Genomic DNA, 13,516 nt, shown 5'->3' on the forward strand with positions numbered 1-13,516 from the left:
GGGTTAGGTTTAGAGCGTTAGCGTTAGGTTTAGCGTTAGGTTAAGGGTTAGCGTTAGGTTTAGCGTTACGTTAACGGTTAGGTTTAGGGTTAGATTTAGGGTTAGGTTAAGGGTTAGGTTTAGGTTTGGGGGGGTTAGGGTAAAGTTTTAGCTTTATTTTTACATTTTTCGATCACAGCGCGATGTTTTCGTCGCGCTGTGATGACGTCAAATGCGCGCTTTCGTCGAGCGCGATTTTGTCCTCCGCGATTTTGTGGTGGAACCACCTAGAGTACTACATCCAGTTTTGGTCACCACACTATAAAAAGGATGCTGAAACTCTAGAAAAAGTGCAGAGAAGAGCAACAAAGAGGATTAGGGGGCTGGAGACAAAAAGATATGATGGACGGTTGCAGGAACCGGACATGGCTAGTCTAGTGAAGAGAAGGACCAGGGGAGACATGATAGCAGTCTTCCAATATTTGAGGGGCTGCCCCAGAGAGGAGGAAGGGAGTCAAGCTATTCTCCAAAGCACTTGAAGGCCAGACAAGGAACAATGGATGGAAACTGAACAAGGAGAGATTCAACCTGGAAATAAGGAGGACTTTTCTAACAGTGAGAACAATCAACCCATGGAACAGAAGTTGCCTCCAGAAGTTGTGGGAGCTTCATCCCTGGAGGTTTTCAAGAAGAGACTGGACTGCTATCTGTCAGAAGTGGTGTAATGTCTCCTGCTTGAGCAGAGGGCCGGACTAGATGGCCCTACCAGGTCCCTTCCAGCTCCGTTAATCTGTTCAAATCTTGGCCACCTCAATTACCAGCTTCAACACTGGCCAACCTGCAGGAGCCAATCTTCCTTCTGCAGCTGCGTCACACACCTTCATGATTTTGAAAGGCCAGTGTGACCTGTCTCAAAGGTCGCAGTGGCACCAAAGAATAAATTATGAACAACTGCTCTCTAAGCACGGTGCTTTTTCCTAAACTACTAACTTGTCAGAAGGCCACAAAAAAGGATCACATGATCCTGAACACTGCAACCGTCATAACTCCATGCCAGCGGTCTGAATTTTGATCACATGACCCCAGGGATGCTACGGCAGTAACTTTTTAAGTGCTTCTGTGACTTTGGTCACTAAGCGTGGCCTTTAAGCATGATTTTTTTTAGGGCTGTTATAAGTTTGGTCACTAAAATGAATGGTCGTTAAGTCAAGGAGTACTTGTGTGTTAACTAAATCCACTTATAACAGTTCTCCGAATGACCATTATTCAAAGTTACAACGGCACTGGAAAAAGTGACTTATGGGCAGGTTTCACACTTATGACCGCTGCAGCATCTCCATGGTCACCTGATTTACATACGGATGCTCAACGACTGACTCACCTTTATGACGGTTGCAGTGTCCTGTGGTCAGTTGCCCGGACAAGCAAAGTTAAGGGGGAAACCGGATTTACTTAACAAGCGTGTGACTGGTTTAACCTCCGCAGCGATTCCCTTAACAAAAGGGGCAAGGATAATCGTAAAACGAGGCAAAACTCACTTAACGAAAAACAGGGCAAAGCTCATTTAACCAATGTCTCCGTTAGCGACATAAATGTTGGGCTCAATTGTGGTTGTATGTCGAGGTCTACCTGTTCTGACCGAGACTTCCCAAGAGCTTGAAGCAAATTCCTGATCCCGACAAAAACCCCTTTTATTAATTGAATGTGAATTCTGCTCATTCACATCCAGCAAAGTCTTTCAAGGGAGGATTTACAGTCACAGACCTTATCTGGCTTAGAGAGCTGCTAGGATGATATCTGCAAAATGTGGCAAGGAGTCTCGGAGAGTCACGAACCAATTAAGTGAACAAATTGTCTCCTGCAAACTCCACTCCCCTTTTGCTCCTCTTTTATGTCCTCTGGGAGGGGTCATTCATCGTCCACCTGTGGCCTTACTCCCAAGTCGACTCCTGTTCCTTAGCTGTTCCCTTTGTCTGGCAACTCTGCGCATGCGCCCACTGGGAAAAGGCTCCAGTTGTTCTTCTGCTTCTCTGATGTCTGAGTCTGAAGGCAGCGGATAACTATCAGATGGCCCTGGCCCCCTCTCTGCCTCCGACACAGAGCCCTCATCAGAGCCTTCCCCAGACTCCAGGACTGGCCCAGGTTCAGTGATGGGTTTCAAAAATTTTTGGAACCTACTCTGTGGGTGTGGCCTCCTTTGTGGGAGTGGCTTGCCAGCCATGTGACCTGGTGGGAGTGGCTTGCCGGCCATGTGTCCTCTCTCTCTCTCTCTCCCCTTCCTTTTGTCTCTCTGTCCCTTTTTTCTTTTTTTCTTTCATCTCTCTTACTCTTTTTCTTTCTTTTTTCTTTCATTCTTTATTTATTTCTTCCTTTATTTCTCTTTCTCTGTGTGTGTCAGAGTGTCTGTCTGTCTCTCTGTGTGTGTGTGTGGCAGTGGTGGGTTTCAAAAATTTTTGGAACCTCTTCGGTAGGTGTGGCCTGCTTTCCGGGTCCACTGGTAGATTTGACGAACCGGTTCTACCGAATAGGTGCGAACTGGTAGGAACCCACTTCTGCCCAGGTTCCTCCCAAATCTTCTCACTGTCCGAGTATCTACCAGCTCTGCTGGCAGGCCACAACGCTACCTGTACTTGGCTTCCAGATTAGAAAGCTGCAACGGAGGAAGTTGAAGAAGAAAAAAAATAATGTTGTGTGTTGCGAAAGACATTTCTGATTACTCAGAGGCACAAGGGTTTCTTAATTGCTGGGTATCTCCAACCTTAATCATACTACAGGTTCACAGTCTCCAGCTTCAAACCTCAAAACCAACACAACAATTCAGCATGGCGTGCCTGAAGACTTTAAAATAGTCCTGCCTCTTGTCTCCTGACAATTCCCAAAGCTTCAACAGGTCCAGAGAAGTTAATTACTTCTTCGTTATGCAACTCGGTATCAAAGTGGGATCTTTGTTCTCGGTCTGAAGAAGCAAAGCTAGCAGGGAACATATAATTTTTATTTTATTTACTAGCTGATAGCCCGGCACTGCCCAAGTTTTTATTCATCCCAATCCTCCTTCCATGAATGTCGCCGCAATTTCCAATGTTGGATTTCCCCCCCATGTGAAGCCGTTACCATGGCAACTCCACTGCACTGCACAGTAGAAGCCATTTTAAGGCAGTATGGTAGAAGCCGTTTTAAGGCACAACAGGCTCTTAACAGAACACCGACACCCTCGAGGGTGTTACGAGTGTCTTACCTCCACCACAGTAAAGGCAGAGAATGTTCCTACTGATCCTTCAAGTTCCCGTTTCCCCCCCAAAACAACAACTCTGTGAGGCGGATTGGGCTGAGAGTGAGGGACGGGCCCAAAGCCACCCATCTCACACCGACTGCTGATTTGGCTAGAGTCCCCAACTGCTTTCATGCTTTAAGGCTGGCAGCTTGAAGATAGCTGGACTTCAACTCCCAGAATGCCTTGGACACCCATTCTGGCTGGGGAATTCTGGGAGAAGTAGTACCCAAGTCTCAAAAGCTGCCAAGGTTGGACATCCCTGGTTTAAACGGCGGCGCCAAGGAGTTGAAATGCTGAAACTCAACATTAAGAAAACTAAGATGATGGCATCCGGCCCTCTCAAGTCCTGGCAAATAGATGGGGAAGAAATGGAGGAAGTGACAGATTTTATTTTCCTCGGCTCTAAGATCACCGCAGATGGGGGGACTTGCAGCCAAGGAATTAAAACACACTTGCTCCTGCGGAGGAAAGCTATGGCAAATCTAGACAGCATCCTAAAAAGCAGAGACATCTCCCTGCCAACAAAAGTGCCTATAGTCAAGGCTGTGGTTTTCCCAGTTGCAATGGATGGCTGTGAAGGTTGGACCATAAGGAAGGCTGAGCGCCAAAGAATGGAGGCCTTTGAACTCTGGTGCTGGAGAAGACTCCTGCATTGAGTCCCTTGGACTGCAAGGCCATCCAACCGGTCAGTCCTAGAGGAGATCAGCCCTGGCTGCTCTTTAGAAGGCCAGATCCTGAAGAGGAAACTCAAAGACTTTGGCCACCTGATGAGAAGGAAGAAGGACTCCCTGGAGAAGAGCCTCATGCTGGGAACGATGGAGGGCAAAAGAAGAAGGACTGCAAGGCCATCCAACCGGTCAGTCCTAGAGGAGATCAACTCTGACTGCTCTTTAGAAGGCCAGATCCTGAAGAGGAAACTCAAAGACTTTGGCCACCTGATGAGAAGGAAGAAGGACTCCCTGGAGAAGAGCCTCACGCTGGGAAAGATGGAGGGCAAAAGAAGAAGGACTGCAAGGCAATCCAACCGGTCAGTCCTAGAGGAGATCAGCCCTGGCTGCTCTTTAGAAGGCCAGATCCTGAAGAGGAAACTCAAAGACTTTGGCCACCTAATGAGAAGGAAGAAGGACTCCCTAGAGAAGAGCCTCATGCTGGGAATGATGGAGGGCAAAAGAAGAAGGGGACAGCAGAGAATGAGGTGGCTGGATGGAATCACTGAAGGAGTAGGTTTTAAGCTTAAATGGACTCCAGAGGATGGTAGAGGACAGGAAGGCCTGGAGGAACATTGTCCATGGGGTCATGATGGGTCGGACAAGACTTCGCAACTAACAACAACAACCCAAGAGTTTTGTGACAATTCCACCTGCCAGATTGCTAAACGCAAGTCGTTTACGTACGTTGATAGATGTTAAATCCCTTTTTAAAATGTTTGTCCTTTGTGGCAACTCAGGGACGGAGAGGAGAACCAATCCCGTTGCCTCTCACACACACACCACGGAGGTTTTACACAACCCTCCTCAACCTGATGCCCTACAGATTAAGTTAGGAGCACGCTATTTCCGTGGCGGCCTGCCAACACACATCAAGTGCGTGCCAAGTTAGAGAAGAGTGGCGAAAACTGGAAAAGTGAGAGAAAAGCAAGTGACCCTTGGGGGACTCAGTTGCTTCAGGAGGTGGCCTGGTTGGTTGCTGTCACTCTACACGTAGTCCTCGACTTACGACAAGTGAGCCCGAAATTTCCGTTGCTAAGTGGGAAACATCAGTTAAGTGAATTTTGCTCCATTTTAACTTTCTTGCCGCCGTTAAGTGATTGATTGATTGATTGATTTATTACATTTGTATGCCGCCCTTTTCCCCCGAAGGGGACTCAGGGCGGCTCACAATTCAAATCAGGGAAGGGGGTACAGACAAAAAATAAAACAAAACATAATAATGCATAATTTAAAAACACACAACAGTCATACCATTCGAGACGGGGGGCAACAGCTCTTTAGCCCCAGGCCTGTCGGAACAGCCATGTTTTAAGGGCTTTTCGGAAGGCCTGGAGGGTGGTGAGGGTTCGAATCTCCACGGGGAGTTCGTTCCAGAGGGTCGGAGCAGCCACAGAGAAGGCTCTCCTCCGGGTAGTCGCCAGTCGACACTGGCCGGCGGATGGAATTCGGAGGAGGCCTAATCTGGGGGATCTAATCGGTCTAGTGCAGTGTTTTTCAACCACTGTGCCGCGGCACACTAGTGTGCCGCGGCACAGTGTGAGGTGTGCCGTGGGAAAAACACTCGCCCCCCCCCTCCCCCCAAAAATCATTTTTAAAATGCCTCTGTTGTCTTGGGAGCCTTCGTGGCGAATTCGCTTAATCTCCCACCGCCGTCGTCCCTTTCACCCGAACCAGAGCTACGGCAAGCCCCGTGGCCGTTGCACACGTGCACGATCCTATTTTCTCCAGGGGACGACGAGCCCGAGGAAGAGAGCCGCGCAAGGGTGGGGCTTGTCATTGCAGGCTCTGGGCTGACCCTGCCTGAGAGCAGCTGCAGCTGCAAGCCAAGAGAAATTGAGAGAGAGGGAATGTGCACGTTGCATGAAGGCGGCGGCGGCGGCGGAGGAAGCAGCCCGGTGTCGCTGCTCGCCTTTCCCGCTCTGTGCGTGGGAGAATGTGTGTGTGTGTGTGAGAAGCCACCGACCTCTTCCTCGCCCGCGGAGTCGCAGGAGGAGGCCGAGCAGAAACGCCCCCGCGTCGCGCCACCCCTGCAGGAGACAAGCGGCAGGAGACAAGCTTGCTGCGGGCCGGCAGCTCTTGGCTGGATGAGCGGCAGGATGACCCGTGCCAGCCGACCTTTTCGTCGGCAGGGCTCCGCGGCGCATCGGGGGAGGCGATTCCTGCCTCCTCGCCCCGCTGGCTCTCTCCTCCACGCCGGCCAACTACCATGTGGCTCGGGCGGGGCGTGCGGCGCGCCTGGGATGCCGCTCTGCCCCGCGAGCGCCTCTGGGGCTGGAGACCCCCCCCACCCGCCATCGCCGCCCGCCTGCTCGCTCCCGCTGCCGCGCCGTACGTGAGCCCGCGCTGGGTCTGACCGGCCGCCCTCCTGGACAGCCGGAGCTGCGGGGGAGACATTTCGTGTGGCGCATTCCGTTCGGGGCCGGTGGCAGGTTTCGAGCGCCGCCTCGCCACGAGCCTTGCCAGAACAGGACGCCCCGAATTGGAGCAAAAGGGGCGGCGCGCGACCTCATGTCCCGCTTGACGGGCAGCGACCCTGGAGCCGCGCCAACTGAGGCAAACTGATGCGGGGACCGGGAGCCCACAGCCCGCCCACCCTCCGCTGGGGCACAGGGGCCCTCTCGCTGGCTTCAAGCCGAAGATGCCCAGCCCGGCCGACGGCTCCAGGGAAGAAACGAAGGACCGCTACCAGGGCCAAAGCGCCCCTCTCGTCCTCAAACATCCAAGGGGGCTGCAGTCCCTCGGGGCCAGGGTCCGCCAGGAGCCCTGCGCGGCTGAGAAAGGAGTCTCATCCGCCGCCCGGCTCAGCCCAACCCGCCCCTTCCAACGGCCCGACCCGAAGAAAGGGAGGGAAGCGGGCTGGGGGGGGGGTAGAGGCTGACCACTGGCGGTGTGGGTAGCGGAAGAGAGATCCCCGTTTGCACAAAGGAGGTCCTCACCTTCGCTCTCCAAGACTGCCCCGGGCAGCCGCCTGCCCATCACCAATGCTCCCTTCCCTGGTGGAGGGGAACCCAGAGGCAGCCCAGGCTGCCAGGGGTTTTCTCAGGATGGGACAAAGGTGCCGCTCCCCTTCCCTGATTGGAGTGATCAGCTTCGTGGATGTCACTTTGGCCCTTCCTGCAGCCCCTTCAACCTTCACTGGGCAGGGAAAGATCCTTCCAAGCTGACCGGGCAGGGGACTCTCCCCTCCCCCCCCCACTGCTTGGGTCCTCCTTTCTGTCTTCTAGGCCCTAGAATTACTTTATATATAGTCAATATAGGCACAGAGTTAATTTTTTTTAACATTTTCTAATGGTGGTGTGCCTCGGGATTTTTTTCATGAAAAAAGTGTGCCTTTGCACAAAAAAGGTTGAAAAACACTGGTCTAGTGGAGGTGATTGGCAGTGAATCAGAGAATAGAAAAAAATACAATAACAGAGTTGGAAGGGACCTTGTAGGTCATCTAGTCCAACCCCCTTGCTCCTTGAAGGGAGACCCTTCACCGCTTCTGGCAGATGCTTTGATTTCTGACACATGTTATCAGCCTTCCAATATTTGAGGAGCTGCCACAAAGAAAAAAAAAAAGGGTCAACCTATTCTCCAAAGCACCAGGACAAGAAGTGATGGAGGGAAACTAATCAAGGAGAGGAGCAACCTGGAACTAAGGAGAAAGTTCCTGACAGTGAGAACAATTCATCAGTGGGACAGAAGTTGCCTTCAGAAGCTGAGGGTGCTCCTTCACTGGAGGCTTTGAAGAAGAGATTGGATTTGTCTGCAATGGTGTAGGATTTCCTGCTGGAGCAGGGGGTTGGTCTAGAAGACCTCTGAAGTCCTTTCCGAGTCTGTTTTTCTGTATTGTCTTAGGTAAACCGTGACTGAACTGACGTCTGAAATGCAAATTCTTCTGGTAAATTCTGTCCATTACAACATCGTTACCTACGTCATACGTATAATTCTAGAGATATGCTCTGAAGAGAAAACCTGGGATGATGGCCAACAGGCCCAGTGTACTATTGTCAACAGGCTGCTAATTCCACAAGCTTACACAAAGCCAGAAAATGCCTTGACGTAATGGTGTATACACCCACCCACCCACCGATGATTTATGTGCACCCAGATGGGACACGGATGAGTAGACAAAAAGGAAACCTGCTCATTCTCTAGTCCTGTGCGAGTTCAAGCCAAAAGCTTTAATCCAGGAGCACAAACGCCTTTATCCAACGGACCGGAAAGAGAAATGCCAAAGCCAAAGGAGAGCAGATGATTCCCAACTTTGGAGAAGTTACTGTACTGATTGTACTTAGATGTTTCCAGCTTGGGTATTGATATTTGTAAGGGGGATAATTCCCCCCCCCTGCAGACATTTCATTACTCAACTAGGTAACCTCATCAATGCTAGAAGGGCATGGGGATTGCGGGGTGGAGGAGGTGGCATGTGGGGCCTTTGATGCTCTTTCGAGATCAGTTGTTTTCCTGCAGACGTTTCATTACACAACTAGGTAACATCATCCATGTCAGAAGGCCATGGGGCTTGCAGGGTAGAGGAGAAAGACTATGGAGTCCTTGGTGCTCTCTCTGAGCTTGGTGGTTTAATTGCAGACATTCCATGACCCAACTAGAGAACATCATCAGGGCTAGAAAGGCGTGGGGTTTGCTTTCCTTAAACACTAGTGGCTCACCCTATCAGAGTGGGTGGAAATGTCCTCCTTGATTAGGCTGTTGTTTACTGTGAGTGTTGTTTGTGTGCGTTAGTAATTCCTCAACTGGAGTATTATTTACTTCTTCATTGTTGGTCAAGTATTAATCTTGGTGTTAACCTCTGCTTATCTGGATGTTGAGTGCTGGAGAAGTCTTTTCGTTCCCCTCTCGGCTTTTTGACTGCCTCTTGTAAAAGGTATGTAAACATTGTTCATCTCTATGTGCCAGTTGATGGCTGATTTGTCTGAGTACATGGCTTTTGTTACCTCGTTGAGTCACGAAACATCTGCAAGAAAACCACCCAGCTCAGAGAGCACTAAGAACCCCTGACTTCAATCCTGAGCTGACAATATTCTCACGTAACGTTTGGATGTGTCAGAAAATCTTGGGAAATTAACTCCCCATAGTTTGCATCCGAAGCAGCTGAGCTGGCGTTAAGCAGTTCAATGCGGAAAGCTCTCCTTCGTTCTACTGGTGGCCTCCCACCAATAGGGAAGCAAAAATGAATTCTGGGTGTTAAGATCATCCGTGGGATTAATCTGAAAATTAAAATAAGGAAGCTCCGCTCCGCTGGGTTTTTTAAGAGAATGGAGACAATAAAACTGGTGTCCCCTCCAGATGGGTCAAGCGGGGCCAAAGGGTTGCAACCACAATGTATCTGAGAGATACCACTGATGGAAAGCCAGCGAAAATAAAAGTTCCGAGTATGAGAAAATTGCAAACCTACAACGGCGGAAGGGAGAGAGGACTTGGAAGGCGTGAAGGGAGCGGGAGAGTTCGTGTGGGAGTCACGGGGGAAAACCCGGGTACTTTTTACACTCCAGGGCAAGGCCACGCCCAGCACGGGCATGAGAAGGAAGGCGGCACCTGCAGCTGGCACCAGCTTACAAGGCGGAGGCTTGCACAATTTCGACTGCACAGACCTAGCAAAGATCTCCATCCCTTTGGCAAACCAGGTCATATGAGTTCACTCCACGGCTCTCCGTGTGATCCTCCAGTTTTTACTCCAGGTGTGCAGTGATCTGATTCCAAGGGGTGTCCGTCCGTCCTTCTTTTTCTTTATTTCTTCCCTCCCTTCTTTATCTCTGCTTCTTTCCCTTCCTTCCCTTTCCTTCCTGAAAGCCTGCTTCCCTCCGTCCCCTCCTTTCTTCCTTCCCTCCCTATTCCTTATCTTTATCTTCCTTTCCTTTGCCTGCCTGCCTGCCTGCCTGCCTGCCTGCCTGCCAGCCAGCCAGCCAGCCAGCCAACCAACCAACCAACCAACCATCTAGCTAGCTGGGGAGGGCAGAAATGAGCAAAAAATGGGCCGTTTTTTTGCCCCCAGCACTCTGCAAGCCCCCCCAAGTTATTAATGCCTTTTATTTGAAAAACAAAAACAAAAAACGGGCCCGTTTTCGCAAAAAACGGGCCGTTTTGGGGAGGTTTGCAGAGAGCAAAAACTCCCCCCCCTTTTGGAAAGCTTTTTAATTAGAGTGATTGATGATGGGTCGGGGGAGGGAGCTGGAACGGTTCTAAACGGCACAGTAGATTTGTGAGATCTCTTCTATAGAAGAGGTTAGAACTGCCAGGAACCCACCTCTGCTATCTACTCTCCCTCTCTCCCTCCCTACTGTATTTCTCTCTTTCTCTTTCTCTATCCCCCTACCTACCTACCTATCTACTTACTCTCTTTCTCTCTCTCCCTACCTACTGTATTTCTCTCTCTCTCTTTCCCTCTATTTACCTACCTACTTACTCTCTCTCTATCCCTCTATCAACCTACCTATCTACGCTCTCTCTCCCTACCTACCTACTGTATTTCTTTCTCTCTCCACCCCTCTATCTACCTATCTCCCTACTCTCTCTATTCCTACCTACCTACTGTATTTCTCTCTCTCCCTCCCTCTACCTACCTACCTACCTACTTTTTTTAAAAAAATTGCCTCTTCAAAACCTTGGTGCGTCTTATACTCCGGTGCGTCTTATACTCCAGTGCGTCTTATACTCTGAAAAATATGATTATCTATCTATCTATCTATCTATCTATCTATCTATCTATCTATCTATCTATCTATCTATCATCTATCTATCATCTATCTATCATCTTCTACCTACCTATCTACCTACCCACAGTGTTCCCCCAAAAACAAGACAGGGTCTTATTTTCTTTTGAACCCTGAAATAAGTGTTTGGCATTATTTTCGGGGAGGTCTTATTATTTTTGAGGTGCAGGAGGCAGTGAGCGTGGTCACCTCATGGCTGCTGTTGTGTTGAAATATTTTCAGGGAGAGCTTATTTTCAGGGAAACAGGGTATCTATATCTATCTATCTATCTATCTATCTATCTATCTATCTATCTATCTATCTATCTATCTATCTACCTACCTACCTACCTACCTACCTATCTACCTACCCACCCACCCACCCACCCACCCACTTACCTACCCACCCACCCACTTACCTACCTACCCACCCACTTACCTACCTACCTATCATCTACCTATCATTCATCCATCCATCCCTGTCCGTCCATCCGTTCACCCACCCACCTGTCTAACACCAAACCCACTGAAGCCTCAAGTAGCTGTGTCCTTGTGTCATTAGCCTAAGACAGTGGCCTCCAATCTTTTGGGTATTGGGGACTGATACCATGGAGAGTTATTTTCACATGGTCTGGGAAGGATGGTGGTTTTGCACTTGCGTGGACCATTGCTAGCCAGGCCACTGACCAGTGGTGACAGGCTGCGGTCTAGGGGTCGAGGATCACTGACCTAAGAAAAATGAGGAGTCTGCTAAGCAGGGAAGAAACCTTGATGTTCTCCAAAAGTTGGGACAACAAGAGCTTTAAGTCATGTCGGGCAACGTGAAGCAACGACATGGAGCAACATTTGAAGCTGTCCTACAGGATCTCGGTTGGAATCTAAAGGCGACGCACAGACAGACTTTAATATAAACAACAACAAGAACGTGTCTTCATTGCACACCTTCACAAAGGTGTGGTACAGATCAACAGAAAAACAGAACTGTTGCAAAATCCTGCTTGGCCAAATAAAGTTCATGGCTCAATTGGCCCCCGAGTAAAAACCAATAATTCAGAATCAAAACAAAGCAAAGGCAACATTACGTGTATTTAAAGGAACGCCTTAGGAAGGTGTAGAGTTTGCAAACAGCCATAATTAATATAAATACAAATAGTATCTTGAGAGCTATCCACCTCCATGAAAGCAAAATAACGTAATTAAAGCCTGGAGTAACTCATTAGCAAAATGCAGGTAGTCCTCGGCGTAGGACCAAAACGGAGACCCAAATCTCTTTCGTTAAGCAAGACAATTAAGTGAGTCACACCCCACTGTACGACCTTTCTCACCACCGTTGTAAAGCGAATTGCTGCATTTGTTAAAGTTAGTTCCAGGGTTGTTAAGGGAATCTGGCTTCCGCATGGACGTTGCTCGTGGGAAGGTCGCAAAAGGGGATCACGTGACCCGGGGACAATGCAACCGTCATAAATGTGAGTCAGTTGCCAGGGGTCTTGAATTTTGATCACGTGAGCAAAGTGTGAAGAATGGCCGTAAGTCACTTTTTTTCCAATGCTGTCGTAACTTTGAACGAGCACTAAACAAACCGTTGTAAGTTGAGGACTACCTGCAAGAGGTAAAAGACTAGAAAAAATACCATCCAGATGAGAAAGCTTAGCTTCACCAGATTCACTTAACGGCCGGGTTCCTAACTTAACAAGTGCAGTGATTCACTTAGCAACGGTGGCAAGAAATGGGGCAGAATTCACTGAACCAGGGTCTTGCTTAGCAACACCAAGTTTGGGCTCCCTTGAGGTCCATGACGGGGAACCTATGGCACGCGTGCCACAAGGAGCTATATCTGAGGGCACCTGAGGCGTTGCCCTATGCCCCCTCCAGCGTGCATGCCCACGCTGGCCAGCTGATTTTCGGCCTTCCGGAAGGCGTGGGGAGGCTGTTTTCGCCCTCCCCAGACTCCAGGAAAACCTCCTGAAGCCCGTGATTGGCGAAAAACGGCGTGACCTGACAAATGCGCACACGACAAAAGCGCGCCTACAAAACCGTGGCGAGAAAACCACGACGTCATAAACGCGTCCACAACGAACCAACAAAACTGCACCCACAAAAGCGAATGAAGCGAACTAATTGTCTCTTGCAAACTCCACCCCCTTTCGCTCTTTTATTTCCTCTGGGAGGGGCCATTCACCATCCACCTGTGGCCTTACTCCCAAGTCGACCCCTGTTCTTTAGTTCTTCCCTTCGTCTGGCCACTCTGCGTGTGCGCACACTGAGAACAGGCTCCAGCTGTTCCTCTGCCTCACTGATGTCTGACTCCGAAGGCAGCTGATAACTGGCATACGGCTCTGGCCCCCTCTCTGCCTCCGACACAGAGCCCTCCTCCGAGCCTTCCCCAGACTCCAGGACTGGCCCGTGTTCCTTCCCAACATCCCCACTGTCCGAATCTGCTGCCAGGTGGGAGCACACCTGTGGCGGGCCACAGCAAACCCCCTGTTTGCTACAATCCGCCCCATCATCCTTCAGCGCTGTGTGACTTACCAAAATTAGAACAGATTTCCAGAACAGTGCCCGATATAGCCCAACGCTGCGCCAAATAATTTCATCTCCGTTCTTGGATTTCCATCCTTGGCACTTCTTCCCAAGTAACAATGCACCAATGCACACCTGGAAAGGAAAAGAGACGGGTTGAAATCCTACAACGGAACCTTAAAACGGCTCGGTCCTCCAACTTACAACCATTCGTTTTAGTGACTGTTTGGAATTAATGACGGCCCCTGAGAAAAAGTGACTTATGACTGTTTTTCCACTATAAGTGAGAAGGCTCCATTATAATCGTACTTCAAGGGCGGAAGACAAAACTTTTGGACCCA

The 13,516-nt window shown here is 49.7% G+C and overlaps 1 protein-coding gene across 1 annotated transcript in view; it reads right to left on the reverse strand.

Annotated features, from left to right (window-relative positions):
• PTP4A3 (protein tyrosine phosphatase 4A3) overlaps window positions 1-13,516 on the reverse strand; it is a 101,632-nt gene that overhangs the window by 64,774 nt on the left and 23,342 nt on the right. Inside the window, exon 2 of the mRNA XM_032223463.1 lies at window positions 13,185-13,310. The gene's annotated coding sequence lies outside the window, so the exon portion shown is untranslated. The remainder of the gene's footprint in view (window positions 1-13,184; window positions 13,311-13,516) is intronic.

This window comes from Thamnophis elegans, chromosome 8, assembly GCF_009769535.1.
Source record: "Thamnophis elegans isolate rThaEle1 chromosome 8, rThaEle1.pri, whole genome shotgun sequence".
Lineage (NCBI taxonomy): Eukaryota > Metazoa > Chordata > Lepidosauria > Squamata > Colubridae > Thamnophis > Thamnophis elegans.